We start from the raw sequence: 20,880 nt of genomic DNA, 5'->3' as shown, positions 1-20,880 counted from the left end.
AAAGTGTGTAGGAGCCCAAAACAAAACCAGCGTTCAGATAAGCAAATCTATGATCTTGCCTGTGAGGTATCGTTCATATAACAATGGCCCATTTTACCGCGAAATGGCAGCTAACCCGCCTGCTGGGGTTTTCCCATTTTCGCGTTTACACTTAAATGCTCAAAGTAACATTACAATCGCTTTCAAAATTAACGTCAAAGTAGGGCTTAGCCTTAAAAAAAAAGTCGAGAGTGGCAGTTTTAGCACATACTAACCTGTAAGGTACAGGTAAAGTTGAGCAGCAGTGAGGACACGGAGCTTTTGGTTCAACTTCCAGATTGCATCTGAGGGGCTAGCGGGAGTCCCTTCCCTAAGACAACCTGGGTGCAACTGCTCCATTGTCAACAGTTCCTACTGGGTGCTGCTCTGCTCTACCGTCTTTCTTTACAGTCCACATTACAAAATAGCAGTTCTTTAATCTTTAATTAATTGCAACCTGAATTATTAGGGGTTATTTTACTTTGTGATGCTAGGAATGTACATTTGAGAAATTAAATCAAAATGGCAACCAAATTAAATTAAAATGATGACCAATGTGGTCACCTGTTTTGGGTGCGCCACACATGTGCTCTTTCAGGAATCTGTTCTGTTTGTCAAATGGCTTTTCTCTGAAGCCCCTGCACTTTCTGAGGGAGTGAGGTTTTTTATATATTGGACATTGCTTGTCCGAGTCCTCATGCGGCTTGTCACCTAAGCCTGGTGATGAAGTGTTTCCAACCTCTGTTTTATTGACGGCAATAGAGGTCTTCAGTTTTCCACTGCTTTGGAGGGGGCTTCTTGGCTCTGAGAGGTACAGCACTGGAACCCTGGAAAACAAAGCTGGGGTCTGTTCGCATTTCAGCATGAGTGTTCACAAAGTCAACAAAGAATGAGAAAGGTTGGTATGGGGTGTGGTGCTCCCTTTTGTACTTTGAACCTTGAGTTATCCATCATTCTTGGAGGTTGTATGGGAGTTTCTCTGCAATAGGGTTTACCCCTCTGGCAGTGTCAAGGAAGTTAAAACCCGGTAGCCCTCGCGCTTAGCTGCTTCTATTTCAACAAGCAGATCCCCAAGTTCTTGTAGCCTCTGAAAGTCTTTATTTGTTATTTTTGGGAAGTTTCCAGCCTTGTGAAAAGATAAGTTTCAATGGCCTCAGGAGAACCGCAACTACTATCTAATCTCTGCCACACCTTGTCTAAACCAGTAGCTGGTTGATTAACATAAATTGCTCTGAGCCTCTTGGCATGCTGCAGGGACTCCCCGCCAAGCCACTTGATAATTATGTCTAGCTCCTCACTGGATTTGAGGTTCAACCCTTCTGTTGCATTGCAGAAGCTGGATTTCCAGGACAGATAATTTCCTGGTCGATTGTCAAACACTTTGAGCCCTGCCATTACAAGGTCTCGCTGAGTCAGGGATACAGCGAGGTCAGAAACATCCAAAGGCCTTGGGGCAGACATATGTGACCTGTCCTTGACTCTAGATGGACTGTCTACTGCACTAACAGCTTATGGTGGGTAGAGGTAAGAGGCTTTGATGTTAGTGCGAGAGGGGCTTATAGTGTGGGGGCCTTGAGAACATGAAGTTTTAAGAGGAGATACTAAGGGGTTTAGTTGTGGTGAGCTCTGACTGGAGGTCTGTTGAAGGTGTGCAGGCTGTGGAACGTGAGCAGTCTCTATTTCTTCATCCTCTGTACGTTGACTGAGAACATCATTTTGCTGGGAGCTGAAGTGAGCTTTAACATACCCACCAGTGCGCTGCAGCGGCCCCTGTGGTGATGAAAAGAGGCTGGCCTCAATCACTTTATCCTTACCATCCAGATCTGCAGCTGCTTCAAGCACCTTTGCTGCTACTAAGGCAGCCTCAGCTTTGCCCTCCTCTTTAAGAGCATTTAATGTTGCATCGATGCATGCCTTTTCCACTATAATATCTATTTCACGGTTTGCATAGGCAGCTCTCGTACGCGCAGCTTCAGCTTTGGCGCGGGCCTCTGCTGCTGCCATGCTTACACTAGACTTCCTGGGGTCGTGAAGACGATGATGCAGCACATCTTGGCCTGACCTCCAAGTCGTGAGGATTGTCGGGGCTTGGGGTGTTTGACATCATTGCTCACAGCAGTGATGTAGTGCACTTGCAGTCCATGAGGATGCTCCTGAGGTGAAGAAATCTTTTCACTCTCCTGCCCTCAACGTGCGTTTGCATACACAGCTATGCAGCGAGCTAAACATTCCTCCAAAAAGTAGCCGAGACAGGAGTTTGCTTCAGTTGTATTTAATGGAGTGACTTTTTTGTGTAAAATAGTACAAAGGTATAATCATTTTTTGCAATAACAAAGTTTTTTCCTATCAAATAAAGTACCAAGTAAACCGGGCATCTGAGTCTCCAGCTAATGTGCTTTCTACTGAATGTACATAATGCTACACACTCAAAATAAGTGGACGCTACCTAGTATTAATGCTCAACTTGCTACCACCAAAATGCCCAAACATAAACAGATAATATTGTAATTATTAAAGCTGATGAGCATGACAACACATGAAAAATACTGTAAATATTGTAAATAATGTAACATAGTTCAGCTAGCTCTATGTAAACAGCAGCTTCACATCGCATTCTTAACCATAGCAAATGCGTAGCTAAAATGGGTAAACATCTTCCTCAAATATACAGTCCAGGTGATATGTGCCAAATTTGAGGTGATATGTTCACTTTTTCATAAAAGCATGAAACTTGGTACACTTGTACAGTTTGGGGCCCTGAACATTTTGGAGCCAGAAATGGAGCCATCACAAAAACGCCTTGTGGCGGCCACGGTGGCCATTTTACTTTCCGCCATAACCAAAATATGTATTTTGCATCATATCTCCTGAACCAAACATAATAACACAGAAAAGGCGATGTCTACTGTAGCAAAGGGTGAGAGCAGTCACCCCACCCAGCCTCGAACCCGGGTCTATGGGGTACCAACCATGCGACTTTGACCAAGAGCCAGGCTCATTGGTATGGCAGTTAGAGTGCATACTCAACTGTAGTGACAGTACTATGTCACACTGCCCTCCCCTTCAGGAAGCGCGTGCTCACCCCCCACTCACCAGTGCTTCACCCATCTCTGGGGTCCCTCACACACCGGGGTCAACCGAACCTCCCTCATACAGCTCACACACTGAGCACGCCTCCGATGGCCTCGCGGCAAGCCATCCCACTCTGACACCATTTGTAGCGAAGGGCGAGAGCAGTCACCCCACCCGGCCTCGAACCTGGGGCTACGGGGTACCAACCATGCGACTTTGACCATGACAGCAAAGAGCCAGGCTCATTGGTATGGCAGTCAGAGCACATACTCAACCGTAGTGACAGCACTCTGTCACATCTACCCCTATGTTTTGATGGTCAAGGATTACAATGATACCATATACAACATCATAAACTGTTCAGATGAATAGTTAATGGTGAATTCAGTGATGTTGTTAGAAGGATTACAATGAAATTGCAGTATCTGAGAAGATGCAGAATGGAATTTCAAGCATATTTCATGTAATCTTTAATTTACAATCACTCTCTGGGGCCAGAGTTGTCTGTTATGTTAGTGTCCACAAGGGGGAAGCATTTATTTCAGTTGATACTTCTCAGTGCAGTCTTCCCTCTTGACGAACTGTCACTCTACTGTCACCTTGGTAACCTTGCTGCACTCTGCTTGAGAGGTAAGAAAAAAAACAATTTCCTGAGAGGATTTTTTTGTATATCTCTGAAATATATGATTGTATTGTTGAAAACAACCTTTTATTGTATTACTGAAAAAAATTAGTCAATTACCAAAGAAACTGAGAAAATTAATAGCCATAATATGGTCTATTGTAGATGCTACTTAGCTAGCTAGGTAATAATGAATTTAACAGGACAGAAGTTAGCACACACAGTACCACACAATGCACATTTATAGGTGACGCAATCAAACAAAAAATCAACCCGTAGAACACATCTCCTGGGCAGCCTTTCATGCCAATCAGCTGCGACCAAAGGAGTTCCCCGCTGCCATCTCAGCTCTCCTTCCCCTATTCCCTGATGACTCCAGATCAGTGGCCATGATTCATCATGCAATGAATGTCATCAATCAAGCAATACAGAGGGTAAATCCAGGACAAGTACCCTTTGTCACTGTGGACCAGCCTCTGTACACCATAGCCAAACAAATACAGAGAAGTTGGCCCATTTCACATGGAGTGTATCATTTTGTCATTGTCTTAGGAGGACTGCATATTGAGATGGCAGCTCTCAAGATGATAGAGGACTGGCTAGAAGGTAGTGGTTGGGTGGAAGCCCTTGTCCAAGCCAACCTAGCCACCCAGGGAGGTGCAGAGTCCTTCCTGAAAGTGTCCCATGTCACACTGACAAGGCGTGCACATCAAGTAACTGCCAGTAGTCTCCACATCCTGATGACAAAAGCCTACAACCAGTGCACGAATCAAAACTATCTGCTGATCTGCTTGTCACCACTGGTGTACCATGAGACAGCAAGAGAGTCCTCAGTTTCTGTTTTGGCACACTGCCCTGCAGATGGAGCTCCTTGTCTTGTCATTTGTAAGATCCCTGCATCAGGCTGACTTCAATCTCTATGTGGATAGCATGACAAAGCTTGTTCCATGGTGCTTCAGCCTTGACCACACAAATTATGCACGCTGGTTACGTGTTCATGTTAAAGACATGGCAGGTCTTTCCAAAACCAATCCAGGTGTGGCAAAGGAATTTCTGGCAGGGAAATTCACAGTCACAAAGAGTCAAAAAGTGTTTTCAGCAATGGCTATAGATCAAGCACATGAGCAAAACAATGCTACAGTGAAGGGAGGCGGAGGAGCAGTTGGTCTGATGCAAAACCAGGATTCTCTCTGTCACTGGACCGTTGCTGGACCAGAAGTTTCTCGGGTGATTGATGAGATTGAGAATGCCATGGAGTTCAGCAGTAAGGGTCTCTGAAAACAGACATCATGAACAGGCCAAAAAGTGTCCAGCTGAAATTCAAAAGACATGTGAGTGCATTAGTTGACGTGATTGAGGAAATGGGAAACCCCTACGCAGAGGACAGCTACAACCTTCTGAAGTTGGACTCAAGAGAATTAGCAGACCAAGCTGTTGTGGATGCTGTTCGGGTTGCAGAGAGGATGGGCCAAGAGCAGTACAAACTTTTTGTTGCAGAGAGGATGCAGGGCATGAAACCCATCACCGCCCCTTTAAAGAGGAACAAGCTCCCTCTTTTTAAAACAGCTCCAATAAGAGGACAGTCCAAGACTAAACTCACTGAAAAATGACTGTGCACTGTTTTCCAGACTCTACATCGCTTGTCAGACCTGTGATGGGAACCTAGAAAACTTTTTCAAACATGAAAATCAGGCCTACCCTCTGTCACTCTCCCTTCATGGTGGACTACGCTTGGGAAACAAGGCTGATCTGTTAAGTTGCCTAGAAAACAGTATAAGCAGTGCCCCAGACAGTGCCTCACAAAACAGTTCCCCAGACAGTGAAGTCTAAATACTAGATGGGTCAGCAGTCATCAACATGCTGAAACCAGGCGTAGCTAAAACCTTCAATGACTTTTCTAGTGAGATCTTCATACCTTATCTAAAAGAGAAACTTGAAAGGGCCAACAGAATGGGTGTTGTATGGGACTGCTATGAAGTTAACAGCTTAAAGTCCCAGACAAGACAGAAGCAGGGAAAGGGGACAAGAACAAGAGTGGATGGAAAAAACAAGATAGCAACCAACTGGAAAGGCTTTCTGAGAGTGCATGAAAACAAAACAGAGCTCTTTCACTTTCTGGCCAGGAAAGTTGTGGAAATGTCAACTACCAAACAGGTTGTTTCCACTTGCGGACCCAATGTTCTATTATCTCACCCACAAGAAACAGATCAGATTGCCCCTTGCACGCATGAAGAGGCAGATACAAGGACGCTACTCCATGCTGCGGATGCTGCAAGAAAAGGATTTAAAAAGATCACCCTGCGCACTGTGGACACAGATGTTGTGGTCCTAGCCATTGTGCATGTGTCCGAGCTGGACATTGAGGAGCTGTCGGTGGCATTTGGGACTGGCAAGAGCTTCAGATACATACCTGCCCATAAGATTGCCAAGAGTTTGGGTACTGACAAATCTATGGCCCTTCCTGCGTTCCATGCCTTCACTGGCTGTGTATCTGCATTTGCAACCAGGGGCAAGAAGACAGCTTGGGATACCAGGAATGCCTATGACATGGCAACAAAGGCCTTCATGGCTCTGTCAAAGGCTCCAAAATGCATTCCAGAGGAGATCATTTCCATTGTGGGGCGCTTCACAATTCTCCTCTATGATCACACCAGCAGCCAGCTCAATTTCGATCAAGCTCATCTTGAGTTGTTCACAAAGAAAGGAAGAGGAATGGATCAAATCCCCCCAACTAAAGATGCACTGGTGCAGCACCTCAAAAGAGCAGTGTACCAAGGAGGACACTGTTGGGGACAAGCACTTGAGGTGGTACCAAATATGCCATCTCCAACAGACTGGGGTTGGATGGACCCAAGCGATTGGAAATCATTGTGGTCAACTCTTCCACAGGCAAGTCAGTCCATCCTTAAACTCTTAAGTTATGGCTGTAAGAAAGGCTGCCAGGGACATTGCAAATGCAAAAAAGCCTCCTTAAAGTGCACAGCTCTGTGTCAATGTGGAGGAGACTGTGAAGGAGACAGTGAAGAATAGGTTCAACAACAACAAAACAATCAAACAAACATGTTTCTGAAATAATTTTTTGAAGTAAATCTTTGTATTTGACATTATTTTTAAGCTAAGTTGTTAAGGTCATATTGGATATTGTTCTACTCTTTACATTGTATTGTCAGGGTTAATGAACAAAAGGATTAAGGTTTTAATACTCTACACAAAATGCATGCAACAGACATGATATTATAAAGTCTAGCTTAGGTTCTCAGATTTCCTTTTCATGTCACTGAATTCACCATTAACTATGCACCTGAACAGTTGTATGCTGTTCAACAGTATGATGTTGTATATGGTATCAGTGTAATCCTTGACCATCAAAACATAGGGGTAGACATCGCCTTTTCTGTGTTACAATGTTTGGTTCAGGAGATATGATGCAAAATACATATTTAGGTAATGGTGGAAAGTGAAATGGCCGCTGTGGCCGCCACGAGGCGTTTTTGTGATTGCTCCATTTCTGAAAATGTTCAGGGCCCCAAACTGTACAAGTGTACCACGTTTCATGCTTTTATTAAAAAGTGAACATAATTTTCACATATCACCTGGACTAATATAAATCTCTTCAAAATAGCAACAACCACGTGACTAACAACAGCTTAAGAAACACACCACTTACAGATTATGATCCTCAAAGGCACAAAGGAAATGGATGCAAGAGGATGTAAAATTGCTGCATTCCCAATGAAACTTTTAACAAAATGGCCAATTGAAACTCAGAACTATACAAACTTAAACAATAGGAATATTGCCAGCGGGGGCTCCAAATACAGCACTGCTGGAGGCAGGATACAATATGTTTGTGCAACCAGTCCTTTATAGTTATTACTATCGAAAACTCTCCATGAGATATTAGTTTATATTCTGTTATAACAGAACTTTGCTTTGCAAATATGAATCATTTATCACAGCACACATGTGCAGACATACAGTACCACAACTATTACTAGATTGCAGCATTTGGTTGTTCCGTGTTCTGACTCGTTTTCCTGTATTTTCTTCTAAAATGTACACATACTCCACTGAACAGATTTTGAAACACTCAACCCAGTAGTGATGCTACGTTCGCGACGGATTAGATATGCGCAGTCTTGGAGATAATAGTGTACAGCCAAGGCGGAGTAATTATTTTTAATTAGACAGGTGTGATCTTGGAAAAATAGTGTACAGAATGTGTGTTATGAAACTGAAGGAGGGGGTCTGAGTCTAAGCTCCAGGAGGGGCTAAGGGAATAAGCATAAAAAGGGAGATGCATTTGGGGATTGGGCTGGCTGCTTGGGGGGACTGCTTGCCTGACTGCTTGGGGAGACTGCTTGCCTGACTGCTTGGGGGGACTGCTTTGGGGGACTGCTTGGTGTTATGACTGATGATGCTACTGCTCCATGCGGACCAGCCCGGTTTACTATATGTTATTTTGAACCATGTACAATAAACCTTTTGCATCAGACTTTGAGGAATATTTTGTATTAATTTTTGGAGATTTGCATTTGATATAGCTTCCTTGCGGCACATTAGCAGATAACGACGGGGAGTGGTGAGGTCACCACAATCCAGGTAAGTATTTAGAAATTAACTGTTATTCTGTAAAAACAATTTGAAAATACTGTAAATGCATAAGGCAATATACATGCACTCAACAGAACCTAACAGAATGCTATCAAATATAGCAACACAATTAACATTTCACTATTAAGATGTACTCAATCTGAAGATGGATAATGACAAAACAGATTTACTTACAGGGAATGCTTTCTCAAGGGATAACAGTTAAGGATTGCAAAGGATTTTCCCTGGATACAAATTACAACATGCTGTACCATTGCTCCTACTGGACTCACTTCCTGGGTACTCTCACTTCCTGTCACACACTTCCTGTTACAGTGAAATTTATGGAAGCAACCAGCGGGGGTCACCAAAACAACTAAATCAATAATTGGCAGGGCCAAAACACACCCCCTACCGCAATTCAAAATTACTGTACGGAGATCCGACCTCCCCAAGCCTCTCATCGATGTCCATTATAAATGGTTGTTATCCCAGTTGCTCGTGAGTCCTGGCTTGTAACATGAGGGTGAGTGGCAGTAAGGGAGGATGAACTTCCCTTTGGGCGGGTCCAGAGCCATGTAGAGAGAGAGTCGTGTCAACTCTGTTTGCTCCAATGGACCATTTTTTTACAGCAATGGCGGCTCGTGGAGCCTCTCAATAGTTCCCGGAAGTTAGCAGCAAATACTAGCAGCACAGTAGAGTTGCAGCAGAATAGAACGTTAGTGATGTACTTTTAAAGGGTAAGATGTTTAAAGAATCAGATTGTATATTATCAGTACATCTGAATCAAATTAACGTGCATTAAAGCACGTTAGTACCCCCACTAAATTAGTAGATTTAGGGAACGTTAGATAACAGATTAGGCTATACAAAGTTAGCAACATATAATATTAACCACAAACAGCCTATTATATGATTACCTCACATATTTTTGTTGTTGTAATCTTTAGTGATAGTAAGATTGCTCCTGCTGACTTGAGCCAACCATTTTTTCTCCTCTCCATGTCAGTGGGGAAACCGTACATTCGTACTCCTTTCTCCAAGCGATTGGAGCATCCCCATGCAGCACAGCTAACCACGGTGGAGACTATATGCAAGGACAACACGGAGGAAAGGGCACAGACAAACTGCATGACATGCTATTCATGTTTCTGAGTTTATTAGAGAAGTATTTAATGAATTCATGACAATCATTGATAGTCACCTGTCGGTTTCCTTCTGTCCAGTCTGAAAGTCATAAAGATTACATTAGTCATTAAGATTACTTAGGCCCTTAGTTACCATAGGATTAAAAAAACCACTATGAATTAAAGAAATGTTAGAAAATTAATCAGATCTGAATTTTAAAACATTCCTTCCCTTACCCTCCCTCTAAATATATCAATAAACATTAGGATATGATTGCTCTTGACTGCCATACAGGTTTAAGAACATAATAATAATAATAATAATAATAAAAATAATAATAAAACAATTCAAAGCAATAAACAGCAACATGCTCTTTAACCAAGGTAACGTTAGCCTAAAATATGACAACACGGCAGGTAACGCTAGCTCCTCAAATAGTACCGAATTTTACTTTTTAAAAAACATATTGGTGTAACTACATACACATGTTGGTGTGCTATATAAATACTGTAAATCAATGCATTTTTGACTACTAATTACAAAAAATTGCAGTTCTGTCTGTGTATTTACGCATTCAAATTAAACGCTGTGACGGAGTGCCGACACTAGGGTTGAATATGCATTTCCCGAAGGGGTGGGCAGTGTGACAGAGTGCTGTCACTACGGTTGAGTATGCGCTCTGACTGCCATACCAATGAGCCTGACTCTTTGCTGTCGCGGTCAAAGTCGCATGGGCAAGCCCATTTAAAGCCTTAAATGTGAGTAAGAGTATTTTAAAAATGATCCAGTATTTAATAGGTAGCCAATGGAGAGAAGCCAGAACTGGGGTAATGTGCTCAAAGCGTTTAGTTTTAGTTAAGATTCGAGCACCTGCATTTTGCACCATCTGAAGGGGTTTTAATGAGACGTTTGCACATCCTGACAAGAGGGCATTACAGTAGTCTAATCTGGATGTTACAAAGGCTGTGGATTAATTTTTCAGCATCGTTAATTGATACGATTTTCCTGATTTTAGTTATATTTCTCAGATGGAAGAAGGCAGTCCTAGAGGTGTTAGTTATGTGAGTTTCAAAAGAGAGCTCAGGATCAATAACAACACCAAGGTCTTTGATGGCTGCACTCGGGGTAAGATAGACACCATCAAGGTCCAGTGTAAAATGAGTGAGTTTGCTCCTGATTGAATTTTGGCCTATGACCAATATTTTGGTTTTGTCCGGGTTGAGGAGGAGAAAGTTCCGTGCCATCCAATTCTTTACATCTGTTAGGCAGGCCTCCATGTTTGATATATTCAGAGGGACATTGGGTTTGACTGATATGTATAACTGAGTGTCATCCGTGCAACAGTGGAAATTAATGTCATGTTTACGGATGATATCACCAAGAGGCAACATGTATAACGAGAAGAGCAGAGGCCCAAGCACAGATCCTTGAGGTATACCATATCTTACTCTGGAATGAGCGGAGGATTCGTTGTTAATGGAGACAAACTGATATCGTTCTGATAGATAAGACCTAAACCAAGATAGGGCCTGTCCACTTATGCCAAACAGGTTTTCGAGGCAGTTGAGGAGGATACGATGAACGATGGTATCAAAGGCTGCACTTAGGTCTAGTAGCACAAGAAGAGAGATACAGCCATTGTCTCAGGAGAGTAGAAGATCATTGAGCACTTTCAGGAGAGCGGTTTCCATACTGTGGTGAGGCCTAAATCCGGACTGAAAAACTTCCAAAATGTTGTTAGAGTGTAAAAAGACACAGAGTTGCTTTGATACTGCTTTTTCCAGAATTTTTGAGAGGAATGGAAGGTTCGAGATGGGCCTATAGTTTGACAGGTCATTGGGATCAAGATTGGGCTTTTTCAGAATAGGCTTGATAACTACTACTTTGAAGGGCTGAGGTGCGTGTCCAGACGTAAGGGAGGCGTTGATAAGATTTAATAGCGGTGTGCCAATTGCAGGCAGTAGCTGTTTTAGGAAGCCAGTTGGTATGGGGTCAAGTTGGCTGGTAGAGTTATTAGATGAATTGATAAAAGAAGAAAAGTCGTTAAATTCATGGGTATAAAAGAGTCAAAGCACGAGGGGGGCCTAATAGACATACCTACATAATCTGGAACGGGACTGGCTAGGCAGGAGGCAGAAGTCGATTGTGGTTCTTATGTTTAAGATTTTACTATCAAAGAAGTTCATGAAATCACTGCTACTCTAAATTGCTGGTATGGTAGGGTTAACTGATGCAAGACTCTTGGTTAATCTGGCGATAGTGCTAAACAGGTACCTAGCATTGTCCTTATTTCTCTCAATAAGGGTAGAGAAATATTTGGATCTGGTAGCTGTGAGGGCATGCTTGTAGGTAAGGAGACTTTCCTTCCACGCCAGGAGAAAAACATATAATTTGGTGGAGCGCCATTTTCTTTCGAGTTTTCGTGTAGCTTGTTTGAGAGCACGAGTATGGTCGTTATACCAAGGTGCTAGCTTCTTGTCTGTGATTTTCTTCCTTTTGAGGGGAGCAACGGCATCCAGAGTTTTACGCAAAGTAGAGTCAATACTGTCCGTGAGTAGGTTAATTTCAGTTGAGCTAGGGTTTGAACATAAACTAGAGGAGATTTCGTTGTGCAGGTAGTATGATGTAGGGAGCTTGTCGATAAAGGCATTGGCTGTAAGAGAGCAAAACGTGCGCCTAGAAGAAGATCTAGGCTCGAGTATGTAAAGCACGTTAGTGGTAAATTGAAAGAGATGAGATAGTGGTCGGATAACACAGGATTGTGTGGCATGATTTCCACCTGGTTAATGTCTGCTCCATATGTGAGGACCAAATCAAGAGTATGGTTGCGGTAATGTGTGGGTTTGTCCACAGCTTGATAGAGTCCAATGGGTTCGATGATGGACAAAAATGCTGTTCTGATGTTCATTATCCATATGCACATTAAAGTCTCCTACTATCACAGCCTTTTCTGTATTGACAACCAGGTCAGATAAAAAGTTGGCAAATTCCGATAAGAAAACACTGTAAGGGCCAGGTGGCCTGTAAACTATTACAAGGGTAAATAGCTGAAACGCAGTCTTGTCAGGATGTGTAAAGCTAAGTACTAACAGTTCAAACAAATGGAAGTTATAGCCAGGTTTAAGGGTGGCACAGAGTTTGGAGCTGTGTACAGCAGCAACGCCACCACCTCTACCAGTAGGTTGAGGGACCTGGTGATTACAGTAATTGGGAGGAGGTGATTCATTAAGAGCAACAAAGTCATTAGGTTTAAGCCATGTTTCAGTCAGGCATAAGATATCAAATTGGTGATCAGCAATCAATTTGTTTATTAATATAGCTTTAGAGATGAGTGAAGCACTAGTGAGTGGGGCACCCTGGGATGGGAGAAGTATGGCAGGAGAATGCGTGAGGGATGCCATGGTGCGTGAAGCACATGGGCATGCTTCCCGAAGGGGAGGGCAGTGTGACAGAGTGCCATCACTACGGTTGAATATGCACTTCCCGAAGGGGAGGGCAGTGTGACAGAGTGCTGTCACTACGGTTGAGTATGCGCTCTGACTGCCATACCAACGAGCCTGGTTCTTTGGTGTTGCGGTCAAAGTTGCATGTTTGGTACCCCGTGGACCTGGGTTCGAGGCTGGGTGGGGTGACTGCTCTCGTACTTCTCTACAAATGTTGGTAGCAGTGGTGGGACTTTGATGCCCCTTTTACTGTCCAAACTTATGCTTCGGGGGTGGGCTGTGTTGTTACAGGGGGAAGAAGGCGAGAGGAAACCTGTGATTTACATTAGCCGTCAGCTTTATCCCTGAGGTCCGTTATTCTACCGTCAAGAAGGAATGTTTGGCAATAAAGTGGGCTTTGGACACTCTAAGATGTTACCTGATTGGTAAAGAGTTTGTGTTGGAGTTGGACCACCGTGCACTCCAGTGGCTGCACTCCATGAAGGACTCCAATGCAAGGATCACACGGTGGTATCTTTCACTGCAGCCTTATCGATTCATGGTGAGGTATGTGGCGGGACCTCAAAATGTTGTGGCAGACTATTTGTCTTTGCATTTTGAGGATGCCGAGTCTTAAGGGTGGGGGTGTGTGATGAAGTTAGTTGGGCCCTCCTTCATCACCTCCTCACCCCATTTTGTCTGCCTCTCCGGATGTCGGACATTTTAAGGAGACGTAAACTCGCTCATGCAAGCTTATTTTCTGCTTCAAACATTCCATACAGTTTGTAATAATATCATGCGCATTTGTCCATCCACCATCATCTGTTTTTCCGTTAATTCTATTTATAGCGTTGTTAATTACTTTACGAGGAAAATAGCTTGCGGTAAAAAGTGGAGCGGAGTTTTGATATATGTCCCAAACAATAGTACATGAATGTTATGGTGGGATGTAAGTGTGTAATTTGTTTATTTGGTTGTGTGTAATGTATTTGAAAATGTGTTATGGTTGAGCGTATGTTGGTGTTTGCATGCTGATGCACCTCAAAATATGTCAAGTATGTTAATTTAAACTTTACCGTCAGTCAGCATCCAGATCTCCCGGGAAAGGCGCACGAAAGGGTGCGTGGCTGCTGTTTAGGGCTTCATAAAGCGCACCGGAGCACCGGTAATCATGGCAAAGGGGGAGATGTGGAATTAATGCAGTTTCACGCATGCCTTAATTTGGACAGACCGTTTTGTTTATATCTTGACTTCTGTTGTTACCTACTTTGGTTACATTTTCATCATAATTATGTACTGTTTCAGTTTGTTTATTTGTTTATTTAAATAATTTATTATTGTTTTGTTCCCTCTTTTTCTGTGCCCTTTGGTTTAGGCTATTGGGAGGGTGTAGCCCCTACCTGTCTATATAAAGGGGGGATAGTTTCAGTTTCAGTTGAGGGGTTCTCTCACAAGGGCTAGATTTGGCTTGGGTGACTGTGAGAGGAACAGAGTTTTGGGTCTGGTCATCTTGCGATGCCAGTACTTGGGCCAGTAGGGCCATAGGCTTGAGTTTGCCTAAGCTTGTTCTTTTTTTTTTTGCTCTTACAAGTGTTTTGTTTGTTTTTGTTTTTCACTTGTGCCAATAAATTTAAGCACTTTCTTGTAAAAATTCTTTTGTGGCTGGTTTACTGCCCCCTACGACCGCAACACCACATTACCTTTTGACACCCGCCAAGAACTTCCTGGAACTATCTGAAGCCTATGTGAATCACGTGACGATCAAGCATTTTGGACTTCCGTTGACACGACTCTCTCTCTGCTCTGGCAGGTCTAGCCAGAGGCTCTGGATTTAGTGCCTAACATCAGGGAACCAATCAGCGGAGCTGACTGCACTGGGGAATACCCAATCAGAGTTTTGAGGGAGGGGGTTATCAATGATATCCTGCAAGAATCTTGTCTTGTGTCATTAGTCATACAGCAAGAATAAGAATTGTCGTGTTTAGTTTTTTCTGTTGGATGCTAGCTTTGTTGATTGCTAAAAAAGACACAATGGAAACGGCGGAAGTTGTCCATAATTTATTAAATACACCATTTCACTCCTTGGACTACAGTGAGAAGGTTGGGGTCAAAGCAGCAGAGAGACCAGTTCCAAAAATGGAGATTACCAAACCAAATGGTAAGGTCAGTGTGTTAAACACCACATGGTATGAGAAATACCCATGGCTCACTGGCAGCCTAATGAACAACCGTCTGTATTGCTGAACAACCGTCTCTTTGCTAATGAGGAAATCTCAAACATGGTCTGTTCAAGGATTTAGTGAAACGCCACGATAAATGTCAAGACCACGTTGGTGCTGCAGTTAGATTGAAATTGCTGGGCAGGATGCCAATCGATGAAGTTGTGCATGAGGGTGTACGGTTGCAACGGTGGAGCATTATGCAAAAGTGCGTCGTAATAGAGATACTCTGAAGTGCCTGGTTGATGCCACTGCTTATCTGGGCATGCACTCATTGGCATTAGAGGGGCATATCGAGGGGGCCAGTTCAGACAACAAGGAAAACTATAGAGAGCTAGCAGAGATGATAGCATGATATGACAATTTACTTGCAGAGCATTTGCAGTCTTCATCAGTGTTTACCAGCAGGGTTGGGAGGGTTACTTTAAAAATGTATTCAGATACAATTACTAATTAGCTGTTGTAATGTAATCAGTAACCTAATCCAAGTATCACAATATTAAAAGTAACGTCCCAGTAAACAATTTGCGTTGACCCAACGTTGGCCCATTGTCATTTTTCAATGTTGGGCAACCATTGTTTTTGCGCATCGGTTCGACGTTGGCCCAACCATGATGGCCCAACATTGCACTCTCTTGTTCTTACAACGGTGACCCACCCGTTTATCTGCATGGTTGGCCCAATGTCAGCAGCCAACTATAATCCATATGGTATTCTACACAGAGCAGTATTTGGCTCCAGAACGTTACGCTAACACCGGTGGTCCAGAGTTGCCAGTCAACCATTACTGATTAGCCTATAGGCTACCATTTGGTTTCAATGTTATTTTTGCACTTGAAGTGACAGATTGTGTCCAGTGCAGACAAATGGGTCCCGAACCCACGAAAATGAGTGGGTAGTCCTTTTTGAAATATGATTCGAACTGCTGCTTTAGTGCAGACAGCTGATCTGCAGCTGATTGGAGGACAGAGGAGAAATCACTTCCACCTGCTTCCGTGATGAAGTCTGCCAGACTGGGAAACATGTCACAGTTTCCATCTCTGATGCGACCAAAAGCATCCACTTTGTCTGCAAGGAGCAAGATGCTCGAATCTCAGCCTTGCAAAGACAAGTTTAAACTATTCAGGCAATCAAATATGTTGACTAAATACGACAAGGAGGCTAGCCACAGAGTCATCAAGGTGCTTGGCCAATTCGGATTTGATTTCATTTAAAAAGAGTTTCACCTCTTCTCGCAGCTCATACAAGCGCTGTAACACTCTCCCTCTGGAAAGCCAGCGCACCTCTGTGTGTAAGAGCAGCTGTTTGTGGCCAGAACCCATTTCCTGACAGAGAACACCGAATAAGCGAGAGTTCAATGGACATGATTTTATGTGATTTATGATCTGTACTGCTTGATGGAGAACTGTCTCAAAGGGCTTCGGCATTTTTTTTGCTGCAAGTGCCTCGCGATGGATCATGCAATGAGTCCATCTTGCAAGCGGAGCTACCTGCTGGAGGCATGTCACTAAGCCACTCTCACGGCCTGTCATGGATCGCGCACCATCTGTACAGATGCCCACACACTTGGACCAGCACAGGTCAGCCTCTTTGACAAATGTGTCAAGAAGTTCAAAAATTGCCTCCCTGGTTGTGCAGATTTGAAGAGGACGACAAAACAGAACATCCTCTTCAATTGCCTGGTCTTTTAGGAATCCGACATAAATCAGCATCTGCGCTTGCCCAGCAACATCAGTAGACTCATCTACCTGTAATGCGAAGTAAGGACTCTGCTTAACATGGTGTATGAGTTGCTCCTTCACATCATTAGCCATATCAGAAATTCTGCTAGCTACAGTGTCATTGGAAAGTGGAATGGCACTAAGTTTAGAGGCAGCACTTTCCCCCAGCATAATCCGGCACATATCCTGTGCTGCTGGCAAAATCAGTGTCTCAGCAACCGTACGTGGTTTTCTGAGTTTTGCAATCCTATGATAGGAAGCCTCGAGACACTGACTAGACACGGTGGTATGTCTGCTTATTGTGGACTTCTGGGCATGAAGGGCATCGCGCTTTCTTTTTAAAAAATCCACAGGCTTATCTTTTGAGTCGGGATGCTTGGTGTCTAGGTGTCTTTTTAACTTGCACGGTTTCATGCTGTCATTAGCAAACACCTCCGCACAAACCACACATTGAGGACGTTGTTCCAAAGTGCCAGTCACAGAAAACCCGAATTGCAAATAACTCTCATCATATATACTTTTTCTTTTTTGCAACTGGCTCTTCGGTAGGGGCATCTCTTCTATCTTGAATTACAAATTTGTCCATGGTGTTTGATCTCCAATAAACTGATTTTAAGTTAAGACTTGTGTTTTTTATGAATGAACCACAGAGGCTATTCCTCGGTTATCAAAGGTCACCTTACAACAAGGCAATGCAGGGAGCTCGGCTAAAATGAGTGGTTCACAAACTAGTCGTTAAATAAATTTTTATGTTTATTGTAATACAGTGTTGATTGTAATGACTGTGAAGAGAATGATGTTGAGGTTGTCATTGTGAAGTGAAAGAAAGAAGTAGAAGTAGCCTACCAAGAAGACAAAGGTAACAGGTCGTAAGAAGAGAAAGATGGTTAAGATAAGCTAGGAGAGATGGAAAGGAAGAAAATAAAGTTGAAATAGGCTTATGCATCACATTTCTGTTTTGTTTTGTATCCCACTATGTTGATTTGTCAGTATTAATAAGGACTTTATTCACATTAAAAGGAAATGTGATGTCAACATTAAATAGCCTACATCGTACCCTACGTAAAATTGCAGTTGTGATAAACAAGAACTGCGATACATTGTGCGCACCTAAAATATGCTACTCCTAAAAATATAAATATAAAATAATATTTCAGGTAGATGAGCAAAATAATATTTAATATTGTTTTTAATTCCTATAATAATGTCACGGAAGCGCTCTGACTCCTTTTGCATTGTCACAGTCAATAGCGGATGTAGCCCAAGCCTGCTATAGGCCTACTGAGAACTAGCGAATCTGGCAACACGTAGTCACCAGGTCTTCATAGTCAGTGAATCTTTGGAGTCCGAACGAACTGGTGAACTGAGGAACTTTAGAGTTTAGAGTTTTCGTAGTCACCGGATCTTTTGCGTTGTCCCACATCGTCAGCTGTGCCGCTGTGCCAGTGGGAGGTGTTTCGAGAGTTTTAACATTTCAGCCATTGGCTAGTTGTTGTCATGAGCGTACTGCTGGTACAGTTTTGTGATAGGCTGCTTCATGGAATGACCGCATATCTAATATCCACTGGAAGGAGAGTTATAGCCTATAGCTGCTATGCCAGCTAATCAGCGCGCATGTTTGCAAAGAGGAAGGAACAAATCTTTTAGACTAGGGATTTAGTACACTCAGTTCACCTCAAAGATTCGTTCACGAACTGCACATCACTAATATGCACTATGTAGTTCTGTGGTCAGGCCACCCCCGCCTACTCTCTGCTTGGCTCAGTAAAAGGTTGGCTGCCAATCACCTACCAAGGTTCTGCTGTAAAGTCAGGAGCAATGGCTTCAGCCTGCGTCCAGGCTGGGTAGATTTTCTGAGCTGTCTTGGCCCACAGGTAACAGTGAGTGACAAGGGCAGAGGTGTCCAGCATGCACAGTGCCCTTGCTGTGAGTTGGTTTGTCCTAAGCTGTTGATAGGGTACTGGCGATATTCTGAGAAGGACAGGAGGACCAAATGCATTCCATCGTTTTTTTGTCATCACTGCCTCATTGAGCAGCAGTCACTTGTTAAGAAGTCCCAGTGACCATTAAGAATCAATGGTTCAGATGTCACCTCCCCCGATCAGAGATTTCTTCATGAAGAGACTGCTTTCTTTGGATCATAGAGGCTGGTCCATGTGTGTTATTTACCTTCGGGACTATCTGACTGCGCTCTCCAAACCTACACTACTGCCCAGAGTGGGACCCCAAATCCCTGAAGAGCTGAGGAGACGTCAGGATGCAGGGCCGGTGCCAAACAGAGAGCAAGGAGGAGGAAATATAAACCATTTCTTCCCTTGATTGACATGGGGAATGTAAGGGCCCTGGCGAATAAGATGGATGAGCTCGGGGCGCTGCCGAAGATACAGGGGGAATATCGGGAATGCAGTATTATGTGTTTCACCGAGACACGGCTGCAGGAACATACTCCGGACTCTAACGCCACCGTCCCTGGCTTTCAGACGGTACTGGCTGACAAGGATTGCAGACAGAGCAGTAAGAAGAAAGGAGGGAAGATCGCAATGTTTGTGAACAACAGATGATGTAATCCCGGACATGTTACTGTGAAGGAGCGTTTCTGTAGCCCGGACATCGAACTGTTAGCTGTGAGTATTCGTCCATATTATCTGCCGAGGGAGTTCACATGCGCCATCTTGCCATTTACACCCCGCCATCAGCTGTTGCAGACGGGGCGTGTGACATCATCAGTTCAGCCACTGCCAGACTACAAACACAACACCCAAATGCATTCATAGCAATTTCTGGAGACTTTAACCACACTTATCTCTGTGCCACACTTCCAACTTTTCAACAATTTGTCCCACCAGAGAAAATAAAACGCTGGACTTACTTTATGCAAATGTGAGGGATGCTCCACTGCCCCCACCCTGGCAGAACAGATCACAATCTGGTACTTCTCACCCCTACCTACATACCCATTGTTCAGCAGCAACCTGTGACCACAAGGACTGTGAGGAGGTGGTCACAGGAAGCAAATGAGACTCTTCAGGTGTGTTTTGAGGCCACAGACTGAGATGTACTCTGTGAGCCCCATGGAGATGACATTAACTCCATTAATGACTGTATAACAGAGTACATCAACTTCTGTGTGGATAACACCATCCCCACCAGGACAGTGCGATGCTTCCCCAATAATAAGCCCTGGATCACCAGCAACCTGAAGGAGCTGCTGAATAAGAAGAGAGCCTTCAGGGACGGGGACAGGGAGTTACTGAGGAGCGTGCAGGAGTGAGGCTGAAAGTGAGGCTGAGGGAGAGCAAGGAGGCATACAGGCAAAAGCTAGAGAGCAAACTCCAGAAAAACAATGTGCGGGATGTGTGGTCAGGAATGAAGAATATTACGGGCTTTGAGGTGAAGGGGGATCAAGCTGAGGTAAGCCTGGACAGAGCCAATGAGTTGAACAAGTTCTTCAACATATTCAGCACAAGATCCTCAGCTGCCTCCTCCCCTGCCCCCAGCCACACAGACCCCACACCCTCCCTGCCCCCACAGCTGCATCCCTCTCACACCTCCCCGGTGATCAAGACCACAGACTCACACTGTGCCTCTCCTCACCCCCAAAACCCCCACCAGGGACTTCAACACAGCCCCATCAACACCGTCCCCCATGTCAAGAAACACTGAGCCCCCCTCTACCTCCCCCACCCACCTGTTTGTTTCCAGCAGTCAGGTAAAGAGAGCAGCTGGAGTGACTGCACCAGAACAAGGCTGCAGGTCCGGATGGTATTAGCCCCAGGGTCCTGAAGGCCTGTGCAGACCAGCTATGTGGGATTCTACAGCATCTTTTTATCTACCTCATTGTGTGTCTTTTGTAATTATGTTTACAATATAATTATATGTAATTATGTTTACATATAATTATGTACTGTTTTCATCACATGGGTCCACCACTCCAAAACATTTTCTCCCTCCTTGTAAGTGGCCAGACAGGGATCCACACTGTACTTGATGATTTCCATGTGCACATCGCTCTCTGCTGGTATAAGGTGTTTCATTGTGGCGGCCAGTTTCTTGAGGCAATTACCAGTCACTGAGTGACCCCTTAC

This window comes from Megalops cyprinoides, chromosome 8 (assembly GCF_013368585.1).
Source record: "Megalops cyprinoides isolate fMegCyp1 chromosome 8, fMegCyp1.pri, whole genome shotgun sequence".
In the NCBI taxonomy this organism is placed as follows: domain Eukaryota; kingdom Metazoa; phylum Chordata; class Actinopteri; order Elopiformes; family Megalopidae; genus Megalops; species Megalops cyprinoides.
Note: the sequence above shows the minus strand (reverse complement) of the source record.